The sequence below is a fragment of the Oryctolagus cuniculus genome, chromosome 21, assembly GCF_051225735.1.
Source record: "Oryctolagus cuniculus isolate XC-2025 breed Fujian yellow rabbit chromosome 21, ASM5122573v1, whole genome shotgun sequence".
Classification (NCBI taxonomy): Eukaryota; Metazoa; Chordata; class Mammalia; order Lagomorpha; family Leporidae; genus Oryctolagus; species Oryctolagus cuniculus.
Window position 1 is genome coordinate 48,574,790 of NC_142887.1, and position 24,237 is coordinate 48,599,026.

Below are 24,237 nucleotides of genomic sequence, written 5' to 3' on the forward strand. Positions count from 1 at the left end.
AAGAGTTTGGACAGAGTAGCCATTATGGAATGAAAAACACAACCAATAGGCATTTGAAGCTTAGAAATCTACAGGTAACACGACCAAGGTGAGTTTTTGTGTTTTGGAAAGTCAAATGGAACACTTTGGCTAGGTGACAGATATTAATTGCCTCCAAACTGAGTTTCACTGCGATATTCAGGTTAATTCAGTCAGAATTCCACAGGCAGTCACCTGGAGGGGTAGATGAATCCGGGAACAGCCGGTTTCCTTGCGACTAAATCAAGCCCAATATCATTATGGATTCTTGCATTTCTTTGGGTCTTATTTTTCTTATTTATCATGGTTTGTAATGAATTTTCTGATGTGCGCTTTGGTTTTTAGGCTGGCATATGCAGTTCAGGGCACAAGAGGAATGGCATTTTCAATCAGGGCATAAGTGTTGGCTTGCTCCAATTCTGGCTTGCTGTCATTGTTTTGGGTGCCTCAGCCGATTTGTGGTTTCTTGAGCGGCATTTTCCTAAATGTTTTCTGGGTCAGAGTTGGTTTTTCCTTCTTCCTTCCCAAATTTTGTATTCTGATGCAATATAAACAAGAGTTTGGTCAAAGTAGCCATTATGAAATAAAAAACACAACAAACAAGCATTTCAAGGTTATACATGTACAGAAAACACGACCAAGGTGAGTTTTTGTGTTTTGGAAAATCAAATGGAACACTTTGACTGAGGTGACAGATATTAATTGCCTCCAAACTGAGTTTCACTGCGATTTTCAGGTTAATTCAGTCGAATTCCACAGGTAGCCAGATGGAGGGGTGGATGAATCTGGGAACAGCCGGTTTCCTTGCGACTGAATCAAGCCCAATATCATTATGGATTCTTGCATTTCTTTGGCTTTTTTCTCATTTTTTCTTATTTATGATGGTTTGTAATGAATTTTCTGATGTGAGCTTTGGTTTTGAGTCTGCAAGATGGAGTTCAGGGCACCGGAGGAATGGTCTTTTTCAAACAGGGCACAGCTGTTGGCTTGCTCCAATTCTGGCTTGCTGTCATTGTTTTGGGAACCTCAGACGATTTGTGGATTCTTGAGCGGCAATTTCCTACATGTTTTCTAGGTCTGAGTTGGTTTTGCCCCCTTCCTTCCCAAATTTTGTATTCTGACGCCATAGAAAGAAGAGTTTGGGTAGAGTAGCCATTATGAAATAAAAAACACAACACATAGGCGTTTGAAGCTTAGAAATCTACAGGTAACACGACCAAGGTGAGTTTTTGTGTTTTGGAAAATAAAATGGAACACTTTGGCTGATTTGAGAGATATTAATTGCCTCCAAACTGAGTTTCACTGCGATTTTCAGGTTAATTCAGTCAGAATTCCACAGGCAGTGAGCTGCAGTGGTCGATGAATCCAGGAACAGCCGGTTTCCTTGAGACTAAATCAAGCCCAATATCATTATGCATTCTTGGAATTCTTTGGCTTTTTTCTCATTTTCCTTATTTTTCATGGTTTGTAATGAATTTTCTGAAGTGAGCTTTGGTTTTGAGGCTGCAATATGGAGTTCAGGGCACCGGAGGAATGGTCTTTTTCAAACACGGCACAGCTGTTGGCCTGCTCCAATTCTGCCTTGCTGTCATTGTTTTGAGTGCCTCAGCCGATTTGTGGTTTTTTGAGCGGCAATTTCTTAAATGTTTTCTGGGTCTGAGTTGGTTTTGCCTTCTTCCTTCCCAAATTTTGTATTCTGACGCAATACAAACAAGAGTTTGTTTAAAGTAGCCATTATGAAATAAAAAACACTACAAATAGGCGTTTTAAGCTTAGAAATATACAGGTAACACGACCAAGGGGAGTTTTTGTGTTTTGGAAAATACAATGGAACACTTTGGCTAGGTGACAGATATTAATTGCCTCCAAACTGAGTTTCACTGCGATATTCAGGTTAATTCAGTCAGAATTCCACAGGCAGTCCGCTGAAGGGGTGGATGAATCCGGGAACAGCCGGTTTCCTTGCGACTAAATCAAGCCAAATATCATTATGGATTCTTGCATTTTTTGGCTTTTTTCTCCGTTTTCTTATTTATCATGGTTTGTAATGAATTTTCTGATGTGAGCTTTGGTTTTGAGGCTGGCATATTGAGTTCAGGGCACCGGAGGAATGGTCTTTTTCAAACAGGGCACAGCTGTTGGCCTGCTCCAATTCTGCCTTGCTGTCATTGTTTTAAGTACCTCAGCCGATTTGTGGTTTCTTGAGCGGAAATTTTAAATGTTTTCTGGACAGAGTAGACATTATGAAATAAAAAATACAACAAATAGGCGTTTGAAGCTTAGAAATCTACAGGTAACACGAGCAAGGTGAGTGTTTGTGTTTTAGATAATAAAATGGTCTGAGGTGACAGATATTAATTGCCTCCAAACTGAGTTTCACTGCGATTTTCAGGTTAATTCTGTCAGAATTCCACAGGCAGTCCGCTGGAGGGGTGGATGAATCCAGGAACAGCCGGTTTCCTTGCGACTAACTCAAAGCCAATATCATTATGGATTCTTGCATTTCTTTGGCTTTTTTCTCATTTTTCTTATTTATCATGGTTTGTAATGCATTTTCTGATGTCAGCTTTGGTTTTGAGGCTGCAATATGGAGTTCAGGGCACCGGGGCAATGGTCTTTTTCAAACATGGCACAGCTGTTGGCCTGCTCCAATTCTGGCTTGCTGTCATTGTTTTGAGTGCCTCAGCCGATTAGTGGTTTCTTGAGCGGCAATTTCCAAAATGTTTTCTGGGTCTGAGTTGGTTTTGCCTTCTTCCTTCCCAAATGTTGTATTCTGACACAATACAAACAAGAGTTTGGGCAGAGTAGCTATTATGAAATAAAAAACACAACAAATAGGATTTTGAAGCTTAGAAATCTACAGGTAACACGACCAAGGGGAGTTTTTGTGTTTTGGAAAATCAAATGGAACACTTTGGCTGAGGTGACAGTTATTTAATTCCTCCAAACGGAGTTTCACTGCGATTTTCAGGTTAATTCAGTCACAATTCCACAGGCAGTCAGCTGGAGGGGTGGATGAATCCAGGAACAGCCGGTTTCCTTGCAACTGAACCAAGCCCAATATCATTATGGATTCTTGCATTTCTTTGGCTTTTTTCTCCTTTTTCTTATTTATCATGGTTTGTAATGAATTTTCTGATGTGAGCTTTGGTTTTGAGGCTGCAATATGGAGTTCAGGGCACCGGAGGAATAGTCTTTTTCAAACAGGGCACAGCTGTTGGCCTGCTCCAATTTTGGCTTGCTGTCATTGTTTTGAGTGCCTCAGCCGATTTGTGGTTTCTTGAGCGGCAATTTCCTAAATGTTTTCTGGGTCTGAGTTGGTTTTGCCTTCTTCCTTCCCAAATTTTGTATTCTGACGCAATACAAACAAGAGTTTGGGCAGAGTAGCCATTATGAAATAAAAAACACTACAAATAGGCGTTTGAAGCTCAGAAATCTACAGGTAACAGGACAAGATGAGGTTTTGTGTTTTGGCAAATAAAATGGAACACTTTGGCTGAGGTGACAGGTATTAATGGCCTCCAAACTGAGTTTCACTGCGATTTTCAGGTTAATTCAGTCAGAATTCCACAGGCAGTCAGCTGGAGGGGTGGATGAATCTGGGAACAGCCAATTTCCTTGCGACTAAATCAAGCCCAATATCATTATGGATTCTAGCATTTCCTTGTCTTTTTTCTCATTTTTCTTATTTATCATGGTTTGCAATGAATTTTCTGATGTGAGCTTTGGTTTTGAGGCTGCAATTTGGAGTTCAGGGCACAAGAGGAAGGTTATTTTTCAAAAAGGGCACAGCTGTTGACTTGCTCCAATTCTGCCTTGCTGTCATTGTTTTGGGTGCCTTAGCTGAATTTTTTTTTCTTGATCGGCAATTTCCTAAATGTTTTCTGTGTCTGAGAGGTTTTTGCCTTCTTCCTTCCCAAATTTTGTATTGTGACGCAATAGAAACATGTGTTCAGACAGAGTACCGATTATGAAATAAAAAACACAACAAATAGGCGTTTGAAGGTTATGATTCTACAGGTATCATGACCAAGGTGAGTTTTTGAGTTTTGAAAAATCAAATGGAACACTTTGGCTGAGGTGACAGATATTAATTGCCTTCAAACTGAGTTTCACTGCATTTTTCAGGTTAATTGAGTCAGAATTCCACAGGCAGTCAGCTGTAGGGGTGGATGAATGCAGGAACATCCGGTTTCCTTGCGACTAAATCAAGTCCAATATCATTATGGATTCTTGCATTTCTTTGGCTTTTTTCTCATTTTTCTTATTTGTAATGGTTTGTAATGCATTTTCTGATGTGAGCTTTGGTTTTGAGGCTGGCATATTGACTTCAGGGCACAAGAGGATGGTTCTGTTTCAATCAGGGCACAGTTGTTGATTTGCTCCAATTCCGGCTTGCTGTCATTGTTTTGGATGCCTCAGAAGATTCGTGGTTTCTTGAGTGGCAATTTCATATATGTTTTCTGTGTCTGAGTTGGATTTGCCTTCTTATTCCCAAATTTTGTATTCTGATGCAATGCAAAGAAGAGTTTGGACAGAGTAGCCATTTTGAAATAAACAACACAACAAATAGGCATTCGAAGCTTAGAAATCTACAGGTAACAAGACCAAGGTGAGTTTTTGTGTTTTGGAAAATAAAATGGAACACTTTGGCTGAGGTGACAGATATTAATTGCCTCCAAACTGAGTTTCACTGCAATTTTCAGGTTAATTCAGTCAGAATTCCACAGGCAGTCAGCTGGAGTGTTGGATGAATCCGGGAACAGCCGGTTTCCTTGCAACTAAATCCAGCTCAATATCATTATGGTTTCTTGCATTTCTTGGCTTTTTTCTCATTTTTCTTATGTATCGTGGTTTGTAATGAATTTCCTGATGTGAGCTTTGGTTTTGAGGCTGGAATATGGAGTTCAGGGTACCGGAAGAATGGCCTTTTTCAATCAGGACTCAGCTGATTGCCTGCTCCAATTCTGGCTTCCTGTCATGGTTTTGGGAGCCTCAGCTGACTTTTGGTTTCTTGAGTGGCAATTTCCTAAATGTTTTCTGGGTCTGAGTTGGCTTTGCCTTCTACCTTCCGAAATTTTGTATGTTGATGCAATACAAGCAAGATTTTGGACAGAGTAGCCATTATGAAATAAAAAACACAACAAATAGGCGTTTGACGCTTTGAAATCTATAGGAAACATGACCAAAGTGAGTTTTTTTGTTTTGGAAAATAAAATGGAACACTTTGGCTGAGGTGACAGATATTAATTGTCTCCAAACCGAATTTCACTGCCATTTTGAGGTTAATTCAGTCAGAATCCCTATTCACTCAGCTGGGAGTTGTGGATGAATCTGGAAACAGCTGTTTACTTAGGAATAAATCAAGCCCAATATCACTAAGAAAACTTGCATTTCTTTGGCTTTTTTCAGATTTTTCCTATTTATCATGGTTTGAAATGAATTTTCTGATGTGAGCTTTGGTTTTGTGGCTGGCATATTGAGTTTAGGGCACAAGAGGAAGGTTCTTTTTCAATCAGGGCACAGCTGTTGGCGTGCTCCAATTCTGGCTTGCTGTCATTGTTTTGGGTGCCTCAGCTCAATTTTGGTTTGTTGAGCGGCAATTTCCTAAATGTTTTCTTGGTCTGATTTGGTTTTGCCTTCCTCCTTCCCAAATTTTGTATTCTGACGCCATACAAACATGAGTTTGGGCAGAGTACCGATTATGAAATACAAAACACAACAAATGGGCATTTGAAGCTTAAAAATCTACAGGTTACATGACCAAGGTGAGTTTTTGTGTTTTGGAAAAAAAAATGTTACACTTTGGCTGAGGTCACAGATATTAATTGACTCCAAACTGAGTTTCACTGCGATTTTCAGGGTAATTCTGTCAGAATTCCACAGGCAGACAGCTGGAGGTATGGATGAATCTGGGGACAGCCGGTGTCCTTGCGACTAAATCAAGCCCAATATCATTAAGGATTCTTGCATTTCTTTTGCTTTTTTCTCTTTTTTCTTATTTATCATGGTTTGTAATGAATTTTCTGATGTGAGCTTTGGTTTTGAGGCTGGCATATTGAATTCAGGGCACAAGAGGAAGGTTCTTTTTCAATCAGGGCACAGCTGTTGGCTTGCTCCAATTCTGGCTTGCTGTCATTGTTTTGGGTGCCTCAGCCGATTTGTGGTTTCTTGAGCGGCAATTTCCTAAATGTTTTCTGGGTCTGAGTCGGTTTTGCCTTCTTATTCCCATATTTTGTATTCTGATGCAATACAAGCAAGATTTGGACAGAGTAGCCATTATGAAAGAAAAAAAAAACACAGAAATTGCCCTTTCAGGATTAGAAATCTACTGGCAACATGATCAACATTAGTTTCTGTGTTTTGGAAAATGACATGGAACCCTTCTGCTGAGGGGACAGATAGTAATTCCCTGCAAATTGAGTGTGAGTGCGATTTTGAGGTGAAATCAATCAGAATTCCAAAGTCAGTCAGTGGAAGGGGGGATGAATCTTTAAACAGCCAGTTTCCTTGTGTCTAAATCCAGCCAAATATCACTAAGAACTCGTGCATTTCTTTGGCTTTTGTCTCATTTTTCTGATTTATCATGGTTTGTAATGAATTTTCTGATGTGAGCTTTGGTTTTGAGGCTGGCATATTGAGTTCAGGGCACCGGATCAATGGTCTTTTTCAAACAGGACACAGCTGTTGGCTTGTTGCAATTCTGGCTTGCTGTCATTGTTTTGCGTGCCTCAGCTGTTTTTGGTTTCTTTAGCGGCAATTTCCTACATGTTTTCTGGGTCTGAGTTGGTTTTGCCTTCTTCCTTCCCCAATTTAGTATTCTGATACAATGCAAAGAAGAGTTTGTACAGAGTAGCCATTATGAAATAAACAACACAACAAATAGGCGTTTCAAGATTTTGAATCTGCAGGTAACACGACCAAAGTGAGTTTTTTTGTTTTGGAAAATCAAATGGAACACTTTGGCTGAGGTGACAGATATTAATTGCCTCCAAACGGAGTTTCACTGCGATTTTCGGGTTCATTCTGTGAGAATTACACAGGCAGTCAGCTTTAGGCGTGGATGAATCCGGGAACTGCTGGCTTCCTTGCGACTAAATCAAGCCCAATAACATTATGGATTCTTGCATTTCTTTGGCTTTTTTTCTGATTTTTCTTATTTATCATTGTTTGTAATGAATTTTCTGATGTGAGCTTTGGTTTTGAGGCTGGCATATTGAGTTCAGGGCACAAGAGGAAGGTTCTTTTTCAATCAGGGCACAGCTGTTGTCTTTCTGCAATTCTGCTTGCTGTCATTGTTTTGGGTGCCTCAGCTGATTTGTGGATTCTTGTGTTGCAGTTTCCTAAATGTTTTCTAGGTCTGAGTCGGATTTGCCTTCTTATTCCCAAATTTTGTATTCTGATGCAACATAAGCAAGATTTGGACAGAGTAGCCATTATGAAAGAAAAAAAAAAAAAACACAGCAAATTGCCCTTTCAGGATTAGAAATCTACTGGCAACGTGATCAAGATTAGTTTCTGTGTTTTGGAAAATGACATGGAACCCTTCTGCTGAGGGGACAGATTCTAATTCCCTCCAAATTGAGTGTGAGTGCGATTTTGAGGTGAATTCAATCAGAATTCCAAAGTCTGTCTGTGGAAGGGGGGGATGAATCCGGAAACAGCCGGTTTCCTTCTGTCTAAATCCAGCCAAATACCAAAAAGGACTCTTGAATTTCTTTGGCTTTCTCAGATTTCCCTTATTTATCATGGTTTGTAATGAATTTTCTGATGTGAGCTTTGGTTTTGAGGATGGAATATGGAGTTCAGGGCACTGGATTAATGGTCTTGTTCAATCAGGGCACAGCTGTTGGCTTGCTCCAATTCTGTCTTGCTTTCAAGGTTTTGGGTGCCTCAGCCGATTTTTGGTTTCTTGAGCGGCAATTTCCTAAATGTTTTCTGGGTCTGAGTTGGTTTTCCCTTTTCCTTCCCACATTTTGTATTCTGACGCAATACAAACAAGAGTTTGGACAGAGTAGCCATCATGAAATAAAAAAAAAAAAAACAAATTAGCGTTTGAAGCTTATGAATCTAAGGGTAACACGACCAAGGTGAGTTTTTGTGATTTGGAAAATCAAATGGAACACTTTGGCTGAGGTGACTGATATTATTGCCTCCAAACCGAGTCTTACTGCGATTTTCAGGTTAATTCAGTCAGAATTCCACAGGCAGTCAGCTGGAGGGGTGGATGAATCCGGGAACAGCCGGTTTCCTTGCAACTAATTCAAGCCACTATGATTATGGATTCTTGCATTTCTTTGGCTTTTTTCTCTTTTTTCTTATTTATGATAATTTGTAATGAATTTTCTGATGTGAGCTTTGGTTTTGAGGCTGGTATATTGAGTTCAGGGCACAAGAGGAAGGTTCTTTTTCAATCAGGGCACAGCTGTTGGCTTGCTCCAATTCTGGCTTGCTGTCATTGTTTTGGGAACCTCAGCCGATTTGTGGTTTCTTGAGCGGCAATTTCCTTAATGTTTTCTGGGTCTGAGTCGGTTTTGCCTTCTTATTCCCATATTTTGTATTCTGATGCAATACAAGCAAGATTTTGGACAGAGTAGCCATTATGAAAGAAAAAAAAATAACACAGAAATTGCCCTTTCAGGATTAGAAATCTACTGGCAACGTGATCAAGATTAGTTTCTGTGTTTTGGAAAATGACATGGAACCCTTCTGCTGAGGGGACAGATTCTAATTCCCTCCCAATTGAGTGTGAGTGCAATTTTGAGGTGAAATCAATCAGAATTCCAAAGTCAGTCAGTGGAAGGGGGGATGAATCTGTAAACAGCCAGTTTCCTTGTGTCTAAATCCAGCCAAATATCACTAAGAACTCGTGCATTTCTTTGGCTTTTGTCTCATTTTTCTGATTTATCATGGTTTGTAATGAATTTTCTGATGTGAGCTTTGGTTTTGAGGCTGGCATATTGAGTTCAGGGCACCGGATCAATGGTCTTTTTCAAACAGGACACAGCTGTTGGCTTGTTGCAATTCTGGCTTGCTGTCATTGTTTTGCGTGCCTCAGCTGTTTTTGGTTTCTTTAGCGGCAATTTCCTACATGTTTTCTGGGTCTGAGTTGGTTTTGCCTTCTTCCTTTCCAAATTTTCTATTCTGACGTAATACAAACAAGAGTTTGGACAGAGTAGCCATTATGAAATAAAAAGCACAACAAATATGCGTTTGAAGCTTATATATGTAGAGGTAACACGAGCAAGGTAAGTTTTTGTGTTTATGAAAATAAAATTGAACACTCTGGCTGAGGTGACAGATATTAATTGCCTCCAAAACCGAGTTTCACTGCGATTTTTTTGTTAATTCATTCAGAAACCAAAGACACTCAGTTGGGAGGTGTGGATGAATCTGGAAACAGCCATTTACATGGCCGTAATTCAAGCCCAATATCCCTAAGAACTCCTGCATTTCTTTGGCTTTTTTCTCATTTTTCTTATTTATCATGGTTTGTAATGAATTTTCTGATGTGAGCTTTGCTTTTGAGGCTGGCATATTGAGTTCAGGGCACAAGAGGAAGGTTCTCTTTCAATCAGGGCACAGCTGTTGGCTTTCTCCAATTCTGGCTTGCTGTAATTGTTGTGGGTTCCTCAGCTGACTTTTGGTTTCTTGAGTGGCAATTTCCTAAATGTTTTCTGGGTCTGACACGGTTTTTCCTTCTTATTCCCAAATTTTGTATTCTGACGCAATACAAACAAGAGTTTGGACAGAGTAGCAATGATGAAATAAAAAACACAACAAATAGGCATTTGAAGCTTAGAAATCTACAGGTAAGAAGACTAAGGTGAGTTTTTGAGTTTTGGAAAATAAAATGGAACACTTTGGCTGAGGTGACAGATATTAATTGCCTCCAAACCGAGTTTCACTGCGATTTTCAGGTTAATTCAGTCAGAAACCACAGACACTCAGCTGGGAGGTGTGGATGAATCTGGAAACAGCCGTTTACATGGCAATAAATCAAGCCCAATATTACTAAGAACTCCTGCATTTCTTTGGCTTTTTTCTCATTTTTCTTATTTATCATGGTTTGTAATGAATTTTCTGATGTGAGCTTTGGTTTTGAATCTGCTATATTGAGCTCAGGGCACAAGAGGAAGGTTCTTTTTCAATCAGGGCACAGATGTTGGCTTGCTGCAATTCTGGCTTGCTGTCATTGTTTTGGGTGCCTCAGCCGATTTGTGGTTTCTTGAGCGGCAATTTCCTAAATGTTTTCTGGGTCTGAGTCGGTTTTGCCTTCTTATTCCCAAATTTTGTATTCTGATGCAATACAAGCAAGATTTTGGCAGAGTAGCCATTATGAAAGAAAAAAAAAAAACACAGCAAATTGCCCTTTCAGGATTAGAAATCTACAGGCAACTCGACCAAGATGAGTTTCTGTGTTTTGGAAAATGACATGGAACACTTCTGCTGAGGGGACAGATTCTAATTCCCTCCAAATTGAGTGTGAGTGCGATTTTGAGGTGAATTCAATCAGAATTCCAAAGTCTGTCTGTGGAAGGGGGGATGAATCTTTAAACAACCAGTTTCTTTGTGTCTAAATCCAGCCAAATACCACAAAGGACTGTTGAATTTCTTTGGCTTTCTCAGATTTCCCTTATTTATCATGGTTTGTAATGAATTTTCTGATGGGAGCTTTGGTTTTGAGGCTGCAATGTGGAGTTCTGGGCACTGGATTAATGGTCTTGTTCAATCAGGGCACAGCTGTTGGCTTTCTCCAATTCTGTCTTGCTTTCAAGGTTTTGGGTGCCTCAGCTGATTTGTGGTTTCTTGAGCGGCAATTTCCTAAATGTTTTCTGGGTCTGAGTTGGTTTTGCCTTCTTCCTTCCCCAATTTAGTATTCTGATACAATGCAAAGAAGAGTTTGTACAGAGTAGCCATTATGAAATAAACAACACAACAAATAGGCGTTTCAAGATTTTGAATCTGCAGGTAACACGACCAAAGTGAGTTTTTTTGTTTTGGAAAATCAAATGGAACACTTTGGCTGAGGTGACAGATATTAATTGCCTCCAAACGGAGTTTCACTGCGATTTTCGGGTTCATTCTGTGAGAATTACACAGGCAGTCAGCTTTAGGCGTGGATGAATCCGGGAACTGCTGGCTTCCTTGCGACTAAATCAAGCCCAATAACATTATGGATTCTTGCATTTCTTTGGCTTTTTTTCTGATTTTTCTTATTTATCATTGTTTGTAATGAATTTTCTGATGTGAGCTTTGGTTTTGAGGCTGGAATATTGACTTCAGGGCACAAGAGGAAGGTTCTTTTTCAATCAGGGCACAGCTGTTGTCTTGCTGCAATTCTGCTTGCTGTCATTGTTTTGGGTGCCTCAGCTGATTTGTGGATTCTTGTGTTGCAGTTTCCTAAATGTTTTCTAGGTCTGAGTCGGATTTGCCTTCTTATTCCCAAATTTTGTATTCTGATGCAACATAAGCAAGATTTGGACAGAGTAGCCATTATGAAAGAAAAAAAAAAAAACACAGCAAATTGCCCTTTCAGGATTAGAAATCTACTGGCAACGTGATCAAGATTAGTTTCTGTGTTTTGGAAAATGACATGGAACCCTTCTGCTGAGGGGACAGATTCTAATTCCCTCCAAATTGAGTGTGAGTGCGATTTTGAGGTGAATTCAATCAGAATTCCAAAGTCTGTCTGTGGAAGGGGGGGATGAATCCGGAAACAGCCAGTTTCCTTCTGTCTAAATCCAGCCAAATACCAAAAAGGACTCTTGAATTTCTTTGGCTTTCTCAGATTTCCCTTATTTATCATGGTTTCTAATGAATTTTCTGATGTGAGCTTTGGTTTTGAGGATGGAATATGGAGTTCAGGGCACTGGATTAATGGTCTTGTTCAATCAGGGCACAGCTGTTGGCTTGCTCCAATTCTGTCTTGCTTTCAAGGTTTTGGGTGCCTCAGCCGATTTTTGGTTTCTTGAGCGGCAATTTCCTAAATGTTTTCTGGGTCTGAGTTGGTTTTCCCTTTTCCTTCCCACATTTTGTATTCTGACGCAATACAAACAAGAGTTTGGACAGAGTAGCCATCATGAAATAAAAAAAAAAAAAACAAATTAGCGTTTGAAGCTTATGAATCTAAGGGTAACACGACCAAGGTGAGTTTTTGTGATTTGGAAAATCAAATGGAACACTTTGGCTGAGGTGACTGATATTATTGCCTCCAAACTGAGTCTTACTGCGATTTTCAGGTTAATTCAGTCAGAATTCCACAGGCAGTCAGCTGGAGGGGTGGATGAATCCGGGAACAGCCGGTTTCCTTGCAACTAATTCAAGCCACTATGATTATGGATTCTTGCATTTCTTTGGCTTTTTTCTCTTTTTTCTTATTTATGATAATTTGTAATGAATTTTCTGATGTGAGCTTTGGTTTTGAGGCTGGTATATTGAGTTCAGGGCACAAGAGGAAGGTTCTTTTTCAATCAGGGCACAGCTGTTGGCTTGCTCCAATTCTGGCTTGCTGTCATTGTTTTGGGAACCTCAGCCGATTTGTGGTTTCTTGAGCGGCAATTTCCTTAATGTTTTCTGGGTCTGAGTCGGTTTTGCCTTCTTATTCCCATATTTTGTATTCTGATGCAATACAAGCAAGATTTTGGACAGAGTAGCCATTATGAAAGAAAAAAAAATAACACAGAAATTGCCCTTTCAGGATTAGAAATCTACTGGCAACGTGATCAAGATTAGTTTCTGTGTTTTGGAAAATGACATGGAACCCTTCTGCTGAGGGGACAGATTCTAATTCCCTCCCAATTGAGTGTGAGTGCAATTTTGAGGTGAAATCAATCAGAATTCCAAAGTCAGTCAGTGGAAGGGGGGATGAATCTGTAAACAGCCAGTTTCCTTGTGTCTAAATCCAGCCAAATATAACTAAGAACTCGTGCATTTCTTTGGCTTTTGTCTCATTTTTCTGATTTATCATGGTTTGTAATGAATTTTCTGATGTGAGCTTTGGTTTTGAGGCTGGCATATTGAGTTCAGGGCACCGGATCAATGGTCTTTTTCAAACAGGACACAGCTGTTGGCTTGTTGCAATTCTGGCTTGCTGTCATTGTTTTGCGTGCCTCAGCTGTTTTTGGTTTCTTTAGCGGCAATTTCCTACATGTTTTCTGGGTCTGAGTTGGTTTTGCCTTCTTCCTTTCCAAATTTTCTATTCTGACGTAATACAAACAAGAGTTTGGACAGAGTAGCCATTATGAAATAAAAAGCACAACAAATATGCGTTTGAAGCTTATATATGTAGAGGTAACACGAGCAAGGTAAGTTTTTGTGTTTATGAAAATAAAATTGAACACTCTGGCTGAGGTGACAGATATTAATTGCCTCCAAAACCGAGTTTCACTGCGATTTTTTTGTTAATTCATTCAGAAACCAAAGACACTCAGTTGGGAGGTGTGGATGAATCTGGAAACAGCCATTTACATGGCCATAATTCAAGCCCAATATCCCTAAGAACTCCTGCATTTCTTTGGCTTTTTTCTCATTTTTCTTATTTATCATGGTTTGTAATGAATTTTCTGATGTGAGCTTTGCTTTTGAGGCTGGCATATTGAGTTCAGGGCACAAGAGGAAGGTTCTCTTTCAATCAGGGCACAGCTGTTGGCTTTCTCCAATTCTGGCTTGCTGTAATTGTTGTGGGTTCCTCAGCTGACTTTTGGTTTCTTGAGTGGCAATTTCCTAAATGTTTTCTGGGTCTGACACGGTTTTTCCTTCTTAATCCCAAATTTTGTATTCTGACGCAATACAAACAAGAGTTTGGACAGACTAGCAATGATGAAATAAAAAAGAAAACAAATAGGCATTTGAAGCTTAGAAATCTACAGGTAAGAATACTAAGGTGAGTTTTTGAGTTTTGAAAAATAAAATGGAACACTTTGGCTGAGGTGACAGATATTAATTGCCTCCAAACCGAGTTTCACTGCGATTTTCAGGTTAATTCAGTCAGAAACCACAGACACTCAGCTGGGAGGTGTGGATGAATCTGGAAACAGCCGTTTACATGGCAATAAATCAAGCCCAATATTACTAAGAACTCCTGCATTTCTTTGGCTTTTTTCTCATTTTTCTGATTTATAATGGTTTGTAATGAATTTTCTGATGTGAGCTTTGGTTTTGAATCTGCTATATTGAGCTCAGGGCACAAGAGGAAGGTTCTTTTTCAATCAGGGCACAGCTGTTGGCTTGCTCCAATTCTGGCTTGCTGTCATTGTTGTAGGTTCCTCCGCTGACTTTTGGATTCTTGAGTGGCAATTTCCTAAATGTTTTCTGGGTCTGAGTCGGTTTTACCTTCTTCCTTGCCAAATTTTGTATTCTGACGCAATACAAACAAGAGCTTGGGCAGAGTAGCCATTATGAAATAAAAAACAAAACAAATAGGCATTTGAAGTTTTGAAATCTACAGGTAAGAAGACTAAGGTGAGTTTTTGAGTTTTGGAAGATAAAATGGAACACTTTGGCTGAGGTGACAGATATTAATTGCCTCCAAACTGAGTTTCACTGCGATTTTCAGGTTAATTCAGTCAGAAACCACAGACATTCAGCTGGGAGGTGTGGATGAATCTGGAAACAGCCGTTTACATGGCAATAAATCAAGCCCAATATTACTAAGAACTCCTGCATTTCTTTGGCTTTTTTCTCATTTTTCTTATTTATCATGCTTTGTAATGAATTTTCTGATGTGAGCTTTGGTTTTGAGTCTGGCATATTGAGTTCAGGGCACAAGAGGAAGGTTCTTTTTCAATCAGGGCACAACTGTTGGCTTGTTCCAATTCTGTCTTGTTTTAAGTTTTTGGGTGCCTCAGCGGTGTTTGGTTTCTTGAGAGGCAATTTTCTAAATGTTTTCTGGGTCTGAGTTGGTTTTGCCTTCTTCCTTCCCAAATTTTGTATTCTGACTCAATACAAACAAGAGTTTGGACAGAATAATGAATTTTCTGATGTGAGCTTTGGTTTTGAGGTTGCAATATGGAGTTCAGTGCACAAGAGAATGGTTCTTTTTCAATCAGGGCACAGCTGTTGGCTTGCTCCAATTCTGGCTTGCTGTCATTGGTTTAGGTGCCCCAGCCGATTTGAGGTTTCTTGAGCAGCAATTTCCTAAATGTTTTTTGGGTCTGAGTTGGTTTTGCCTTCTTCCTCCCCAAATTTTGTATTCTGACGCAATACAAACAAGAGTTTGGACAGAGTAGCCATTATGAAATAAGAAACACAACACATAGGCATTTGAAGCTTATAAATCTACAGGTAACACGAACAAGGTGAGTTTTTGTGTTTTGGAAAATCAAATGGAACACTTTGGCTGAGGTGACAGTTATATATTGCCTCCAAACTGAGATTCACTGCGAATTTCAGGTTAATTTAGTCAGAAGTCTACAGGCAGTCAGCTTTAGGGTTGGATGAATCCGGGAACAGCCGGTTTCCTTGAGACTAAATCAAGCCCAATATCATTATGGATTCTTGCATTTCTTCGGCTTTTTTCTCATTTTTCTTATTCATCATGGTTTGTAATGAATTTTCTTGTGTGATCTTTGGTTTTGAGGCTGGCATATTAAGTTCAGGGCACCAGAGGAATGGTCTTTTTCAAACAGGGCTCAGCTGTTCGCTTGCTCCAATTCTGGCTAGCTGTCATTGTTTTGGGTGCCTCAGCCGATTTGTGGTTTCTTGAGCAGCAATTTCCTAAATGTTTTCTGGGTCTGAGTTGGTTTTGCCTTCTTATTCCCTAATTTTGTATTCTGATGCAATACAAGCAAGATTTTGGACAGAGTAGCCATTATGAAAGAAAAAAAAAAACACCAAATTACCCTTTCAGGATTAGAAATCTACAGGCAACATGAGCAAGATGAGTTTCTGTGTTTTGGGAAATGACATGGAACACTTCTGCTGAGGGGACAGATAGTAATTCCCTCCAAATTGAGTGTGAGTGCGATTTTGAGGTGAATTGAGTCAGAATTCCAAACTCAGTCTGTGGAAGGGGGGAATGAATCTTTAAACAGCCATTTTCCTTCTGTCTAAATCCAGCCAAATATCACAAAGGACTCTTGCATTTCTTTGGCTTTTTCACATTTCCCTTATTTATCATGGTTTGTAATGAAATTTCTGATGTGAGCTTTAGTTTTGAGGCTGGCATATTGAGTTCAGGGCAGAAGAGGAAGGTTCTTTTTCAATCAGGGCACAGCTGTTGGCTTACTCCAATTCTGGCTTGCTGTCCTTGTTTTGGGTGCCTCAGCTGACTTTTGGTTACTTGAGCGGCAATTTCCTAAATGTTTTCTGGGTCTGAGTTGGTTTTGCCTTCTTCCCAAATTTTGTATTCTGATGCCATACAAACAAGAGTTTGGGCAGAGTAGCCATTATGAAATAAAAAACACAACAAATAGGCGTTGGAAGCTTAGAAATCTACAGGTAACTCAACCAAGGTGAGGTTTTGTGTTTTGGAAAATGAAATGGAAGACTTTGGCTGAGGTGACAGATATTAATTGCCTCCAAACTGAGTTTCACTGTGATTTTCAGGTGAATTCAGTCATAATTCCACAGGCAGTCAGCTGGAGGGGTGGATGAATCCGGGAACAGCCGGTTTCCTTGCGACTAAATCTAGCCCAATATCATTATGGATTCTTGCATGTCTTTGTCTATTTTCTCATTTTTATTATTTATCATGGTTTGTAATGAATTTGCTGATGTGTTCTTTGGTTTTGAGGCTGCAATATGGAGTTCAGGGAACCTGAGGAATGGTCTTTTTTAATCAGGGCACAGCTGTTGCCTTGCTCCAATTCCGGCTTGCTGTCATTGGTTTGGGTGCCTCAGCCAATTTGTCGTTTCCTCAGTGGCAATTTCCTAAATGTTTACTGGTTCTGAGTTGGTTTTGCCTTCTTCCTTCCCAAATTTTGTATTCTGAAGAAATATAAACAAGAGTTTAGACAGAGTAGCCATTATGAAATTAAAAGCACAACAAATAGGTGTTTGAAGCTTAGAAATCTACAGGTAACACGACTAAGGTGAGTTTTTGTGTTTTGGAAAATAAAATGGAACACTTTGGCTGAGGTGACAGATATTAATAGTCTCCAAACTGAGTTTCACTGTGATTTTCAGGTTAATTCATTCAGAAGTCCACAGGCAGTCAGCTGGAAGGGTGGATGGATCTGGGAACAGCCGTTTTCGTTGTGACTGAATCAAGCCCAATATCATTATGGATTCTTGCATTTCCTTGGCTATTTTCTCATTTTTCTTTTTATCATGGTTTGTAATGAATTTTCTGATGTGAGCTTTGGTATGAGGCTGGCATATTGGGTTCAGGGCACAAGAGGAAGGTTCTTTTTCAATCAGGGCACAGCTATTGGTTTGCTACAATTCTGTCTTGCTTTAAAGGTTTTGGGTGCCTCAGCGTTGTTGTTTTTTGATCCACATTTTCTGAAGGTTTTCTGGGTCTGAGTTGGTTTTGCCTTCTTCCTTCCCAAATTTTCTATTCTGACACAATACAAACAGGAGTTTGAACAGAGTAGCCATTATGAAATTAAAAACACAACATTACGCGTTTGAAGCTTAGAAATCGATAGGTAACACGACCAAGGTGAGTTTTTGTGTTTTAGAAAGTGTCATGGAACACTTCTGCTGAGGGGACAATTTCTAATTCCCTCCAAAGTGAGTTTCACTGCGATTTCCAGGTTAATTCAGTCAGAATACACATTCACTCAGCTGGGAGGTGTGGAAGAATCTGGCAACAGCAGTTTACATGGGAATACATGAAGCCCAATATCACTAAAAACTCCTGCATTTCTTTGGCTTTTTTCTCATTTTTCTTATTTATCATGGTTTGTAATGAATTTTCTGATGTGAGCTTTGGTTTTGAGGCTGGCATATTGAGTTCAGGGCACAAGAGGAAGGTTCTTTTTCAATCAGGGCACAGCTGTTGGCTTGCTCCAATTCTGGCTTGCTGTCCTTGTTTTGGGTGCCTCAGCTGACTTTTGGTTTCTTGAGCGGCAATTTCCTAAATGTTTTCTTGGTCGGAGTTGGTTTTGCCTTCTTCCTTCCCAAATTTTGTATTCTGACGCAATATAAACTAGAGTTTGGACAGAGTAGCCATTATGAAATAAAAAACACAACACATAGGCGTTTGAAGCTTAGAAATCTACAGGTAACACGACCAAGGTGAGTTTTTGTGTTTTGGAAAATCAAATGGAACACTTTGGCTGAGGTGACAGATATTAATTGCCTCCAAACTGAGTTTCACTGTGATTTTCAGGTTAATTCAGTGAGAATTGCACAGGCAGTCACCTGGAGGGGTGGATGAATCCAGGACTAGCCAGATTTCTTACGACTAAATCAAGCCCAATATCATTATGGATTCTTGCATTTCTTTGGCTTTTTTCTCTTTTTTCTTATTTATCATGGTTGGTAAGGAATTTTTGATGTGAGCTTTGGATTTGAGGCTGCAATAAGAACTTCCGGGCACAAGAGAAATGTTCTTTTTCAATCAGGGCACAGCCGTTGGCTTGCTCTAATTCTGGCTTGCTGTCATTGTTTTGGGTGCCTCAGCAAATTTGAGGTTTCTTGAGTGGCAATTTCCTAAATGTTTTCTGGGTCTGACATGGTTTTTTCTTCTTATTCCCAAATTTTGTATTCTGACACAATACAAACAAGAGTTTGGACAGAGTAGCCATTATGAAATAAAAAACACAACAAATAGGCGTTTGAAGCTTAGAAATCTACAGGTAACACGACCAAGGTGAGTTTTTGTGTTTTGGAAAATAAAATGGAACACTTTGGCTCAGGTGACATATATTAATTGCCTCCAAACTGAGTTTCCCTGTGATTTTCAGGTTAATTCAGTGAGAATTGCACAGGCAGTCACCTCGAGGGGTGGACGAATCCAGGAATAGCCGGATTCCTTACAACTAAATCAACCCCAATATCATTATGGATTCTTGCATTTCTTTGGCTTTTTTCTCATTTTTGTTATGTATGATGGTTTGTAATGAATTTTCTGATGTGCGCTTTGTTTTTGAGGTTGGCATATTGAGTTCAGGGCACAAGAGGATGGTTCTTATTCAATCAGGGCACAGCTGTTGGCTTGCTCCAATTCTGGCTTGCTGTCATTGTTTTGGGTGCTTCAGCCGATTTGTGGTTACTTGAGTGGTAATTTACTAAATGTTTTCTGGGTCTGAGTTGGTTTTGCCTTGTTATTCCCAAATTTTGTATTCTGATGCAATACAAGCAAGATTTTGGACAGAGTAGCTATTATGAAAAAAAAGAAAATACGGCAAAAAGCCCTTTCAGGATTCAAAAGCTACAGGGAACAAGAGCAAGATGAGTTTCTGTGTTTTGGATAATGACTTGGAACACTTCTGCTGAGGTGACAGATTCTAATTACCTTCCAATTGAGTGTGAGTGCGATTTTGAGGTGAATTCCATCAGAATTCCAAAGTCAGTCTGTGGAAGGGGTTGATGAATCTGGAAACAGCCAGTTTCCTTTTGTCTAAATCCAGCCAAATATCACAAAGGACTCTTGCATTTATTTGACTTTTTCACATTTCCCTTATTATCAAGGTTTGTAATGAATATTCTGATGTGAGCTTTGGTTTTGAGACGGCAATATGGAGTTTTGGGCCCCGGAAGAATGGTCTTTTTAAAACAGGGCACAGCTGTTAGCTTGCTCCAATTCTGGGTTGCTGTCATTGGTTTTGGGGTTTCAGCTGACTTTTGGTTTCTTGAGCGGCAATTTTCTAAATTTTTTCTGGGTCTGAGTTAGTTTTGCCTTATTCCTTCCCAAATTTTGTATTCTGACACAATGCAACAAATAGACATTTACAGATTATAAATCTGCTGGTAACACGCCAATATGATTTTTTTTGTTTTGGAAAATAAAATGGAACACTTTGGCTGAGGTGACAGATATTAATTGCCTCCAAACTGAGTTTCACTGCGATTTTCTGATAAATTCAGTCGGAATTCCACAGGCAGTCAGCTGGAGCTGTGGATGAATCTGGGAACAGCCGATTTCCTTGCGACTAAATCAAGCCCAATATCATTATGGATTCTTGCATTTCTTTGGCTTTTTTCTCATCTTTCTTATTTATCATGGTTTGTAATGAATTTTCTGGTGTGAGCTTTGGTTTTGAGGCTGGCATATTGAGTTCAGGGCACAAGTGGAAGGTTCTTTTTCAATCAGGTCACAGCTGTTGGCCTGCTCCAATTCTGGCTTGCTGTCATTGTTTGGGTGCCTCAGGAGATTTGTGGTTTCTTGAGTGCCAATTTCCTAAATGTTTTCTGGGTCTGAGTCGGTTTTGCCTTCTTATTCCCTAATTTTGTATTCTGATGCAATACAAGCAAGATTTTGGACAGAGTAGCCATTATGAAAGAAAAAAAAAAAAACACATCAAATTGCCCTTTCAGAATGAGAAATGTAGGCAATATGAACAAGATGTGTTTCTGTGTTTTGGAAAATGACATGGAACCCTTTTGATGAGGGGACAGATTCTAATTCACTCCAAATTTGGTTTCTTGTGTGGCATTTTCCTGAAAGTTTTCTGGGTCTGTGTTGGTTTTGCCTTTTTCCTTCCCAAATTTTGTATTCTGCCGCAGTAGAAACAAGAGTTTGGACAGAGTAGCCATTTTGTAATGAAAAACACAACAAATAGGCATTTGTAGCTTAGAAATCTACAGGTAACACGACCAAGGTGAGCTTTTGTGTTTTGGAAAATAAAATGGAACACTTTGGCTGAGGTGACAGATATTAATTGCCTCCAAACAGAGTTTCACTGCGATTTTCAGGTTAATTCAATCAGAATTCCACAGGCAGTCAGATGGAGGGGTGGATGAATCCGGGAACAGCCAGTTTCCTTGCAACTGAATCAAGCCCAATATCATTCTGGATTCTTGCATTTCTTTGCCTTTTTTCTCATTTTTGTTATTTATCATGATTTGTAATGAATTTTCTGATGTGAGCTTTGGTTTTGAGGCTGCAATATGGAGTTCAGGCCACCGGGGGAATGGTCTGTTCCAAACAGGGCACAGCTGTTGGCCTGCTCCAATTCTGGCTTGCTGTCATTGTTTTGGGTGCCTCAGCTGAATTTGGATTTTTGAATGGCAATTTCCTAAACGTTTTCTGGGTCTGAGTTGGTTTTGCCTTCTTCCTTCCCAAATTTTGTATTCTGACGCAATACAAACAAGAGTTTGGACAGAGTAGCCATTATGAAATAAAAAACACATCAAATAGGTGTTTTAAGCTACAGGTAACACGACCAAGGTGAGATTTTGTGTTTTGAAAAAATAAAATGGAACACTTAGGCTGTGGTGACAGATATTAACTGCCTTCATTCAGGTTAATTCAGTCAGAATTCCACAGGCTGTCAGCTGGAGGGGTGGATGAATCTGGGAACAGCCGGTTTCCTTGCGACAGTATCAAGGCCAATATCATTCTGGATTCTTGCATTTCTTTGACTTTTTTTCTCATTTTTCTTATTTATCATGGTTTGTAATGAATTTTCTGATGTGAGCTTTGGTTTTGAGGCTGGCATATTGAGTTCAGGGCACAAGAGGAAGGTTCTTTTTCAATCAGGGCACAGCTGTTGGCTTGCTCCAATTCTGGCTTGCTGTCATTGTTTTGGGTGCCTCAGCCGATTTGTGGTTTCTTGAGTGGCAATTTCCTAAATGTTTTCTGGGTCTGAGTTGGTTTTCCTTCTTCCTTCCCAAATTTTGTATTCTGACACAATACAAACAAGAGTTTGGACAGAGTAGCCATTAGGAAATAAAAAACACAACAAATAGGCTTTTGAAGATACAGGTAACACGACCAAGGTGAGATTTTGTGTTTTGGAAAATAAAATGGCACACTTTGGCTGTGCTGACAGATATTAACTGCCACCGTTCAGGTTAATTCAGTCAGAATTCCACAGGCAGTCAGCTGGAGGGGTGGATGAATCCGGGAACAGCCGGTTTCCTTGCAACTAAATCCAGCCCAATATCATTCTTGATTCTTGCATTTCTTTGTCTATTTTCTCATTTTTCTTATTTATCATGGTTTGTAATGAATTTTCTGATGTGAGCTTTGGTTTTGAGGCTGCAGTATGGAGTTCAGGGCACCGGAGGAATGGTCATTTTCAATCAGGGTACAGCTGTTGGCCTGCTCCAATTCTGGCTTGCTGTCATTGTTTTGGGTGCCTCCGCCGATTTGAGGTTTCTTGAGTGGCAATTTCCTAAACGGTTTCTGAGTCTCAGTTGGTTTTGTCCTCTTCATTCCCAATTTTGTATTCTGACGCAACAGAAAAAAGAGTTTGGACAGAATAGCTATTATGAAATAAAAAACACATCAAATAGGCTTTTGAAAGCTACAGGTAACACGACCAAGGTGAGATTTTGTTTTGGAAAATGAAATGGAACACTTTGGCTGTGGGGACAGATATTAACTGCCTCCGTTCAGGTTAATTCAGTCAATATTCCTCAGGCATCAGCTGGAGAGGTGGATGAATCTGGGAATATACGGTTTCCTTGCGACAAAATCAAGCCCAATATCATTATGAATTCTTGAATTTCTTTGGCCTTTTTCTCATTTTTCTTAATTTTAGTGGTTTGTAATGAATTTTCTGATGTGAGCTTTGGTTTTGAGGCTGGCATATGGAGTTCAGGGCACAAGAGGAAGGTTCTTATTCAATCAGGTCACAGCTGTTGGCTTGCTCCAATTCTGGCTTGCTGTCATTGTTTTGGGTGCCTCCGCCGATTTGAAGTTTCTTGAGCATCAATATCCTAAATGTTTTCTTGGTCTGAGTTGGTTTTCCTTCTTCCTTCCCAAATTTTGTATTCTGACACAATACAAACAAGAGTTTGGACAGAGTAGCCATTAGGAAATAAAAAACACAACAAATAGGCTTTTGAAGCTACAGGTAACACGACCAAGGTGAGATTTTGTGTTTTGGAAAATCAAATGGAACAAGTTGGCTTTGGTGACAGATATTAACTGCCTCCGTTCAGGTTAATTCAGTCAGAATTCCACAGGCAGTCAGCTGGAGGGGTGGATGAATCCGGGAATAGCCGGTTTCCTTGCAACTAAATGAAGCCCAATATCATTATGGATTCTTGCATTTCTTTGGCTTTATTCTGATATTTCTTATTTATCATGGTTTGTAATGAATTTTCTGATGTGAGCTTTGGTTTTGAGGCTGCAATATGGAGTTCAGGGCACCGGAGGAATGGTCTTTTTCAATCAGGGCACAGCTGCCGGCTTGCTCCAATTCTGGCTTGCTGTCATTGTTTTGGGTGCCTCCGCCGATTTGAGGTTTCTTGAGTGGCAATTTCCTAAACGTTTTCTGAGTCTCAGTTGTTTTTGTCCTCTTCCTTCCCAAATTTTGTATTCTGACGTAATACAAGCAAGATTTTGGACAGAATAGACATTATGAAATAAAAAACACATCAAATAGGCTTTTGAAAGCTACAGGTAACACGACCAAGGTGAGATTTTGTGTTTTGGAAAAAGATATGGAACACTTTTGCTGAGGTGACAGATATTAATTGCCTCCAAACCGAGTTTCACAGCGAATTTCATTTTAATTCAGTCAGAAACCACAGACACTCAGCTGGGAGGTATAGAAGAATCTGGAAACAGCCATTAACAAGGGAATAAATCAAGCCCAATATCACTAAGAACTCCTGCATTTCTTTGGATTTTTTCTGATTTTTCTTATTTATCATGGTTTGTAATGAATTTTCTGATGTGAGCTTTGGTTTTGAGGCTGCAATATCGAGTTCAGGACACCGGAGGAATGGTCTTTTTCAATCAGGGCACAGCTGTTGGCTTGCTCCAATTCTGTCTTGCTTTCAAGGTTTTGGCTTCCTCAGCGGCCCTTTGTTTCTTGAGCGGCAATTTCCTAAATGTTTTCTGGGTCTGAGTTGGTTTTGCCTTCTTCCTTCCCAAATTTTGTAATCTGACGCAATACAAACAAGAGTTTGGGCAGAGTAGCCATTATGAAATAAAAAAACACGACAAATATGCGTTTGAAGCTTAGAAATCTACAGGTAACACAAACAAGGTGAGTTTTTGTGTTTTGGAAAATCAAATGGAACACTTTGGCTGAGGTGACAGATATTAATTGCCTCCAAACTGAGTTTCCCTGCGATTTTCAGGTGAATTCTGTGAGAATTCCACAGGCAGTCAGCTGGAGGGGTGGATGAATCCGGGAACAGCCGGTTTCC

The 24,237-nt window shown here is 39.7% G+C and overlaps 1 long non-coding RNA gene across 9 annotated transcripts in view; it reads left to right on the forward strand.

The window, feature by feature from the left end:
- Positions 1-24,237, forward strand: part of LOC149119988 (uncharacterized) — a 342,369-nt gene that overhangs the window by 281,239 nt on the left and 36,893 nt on the right. The window lies entirely within an intron of this gene.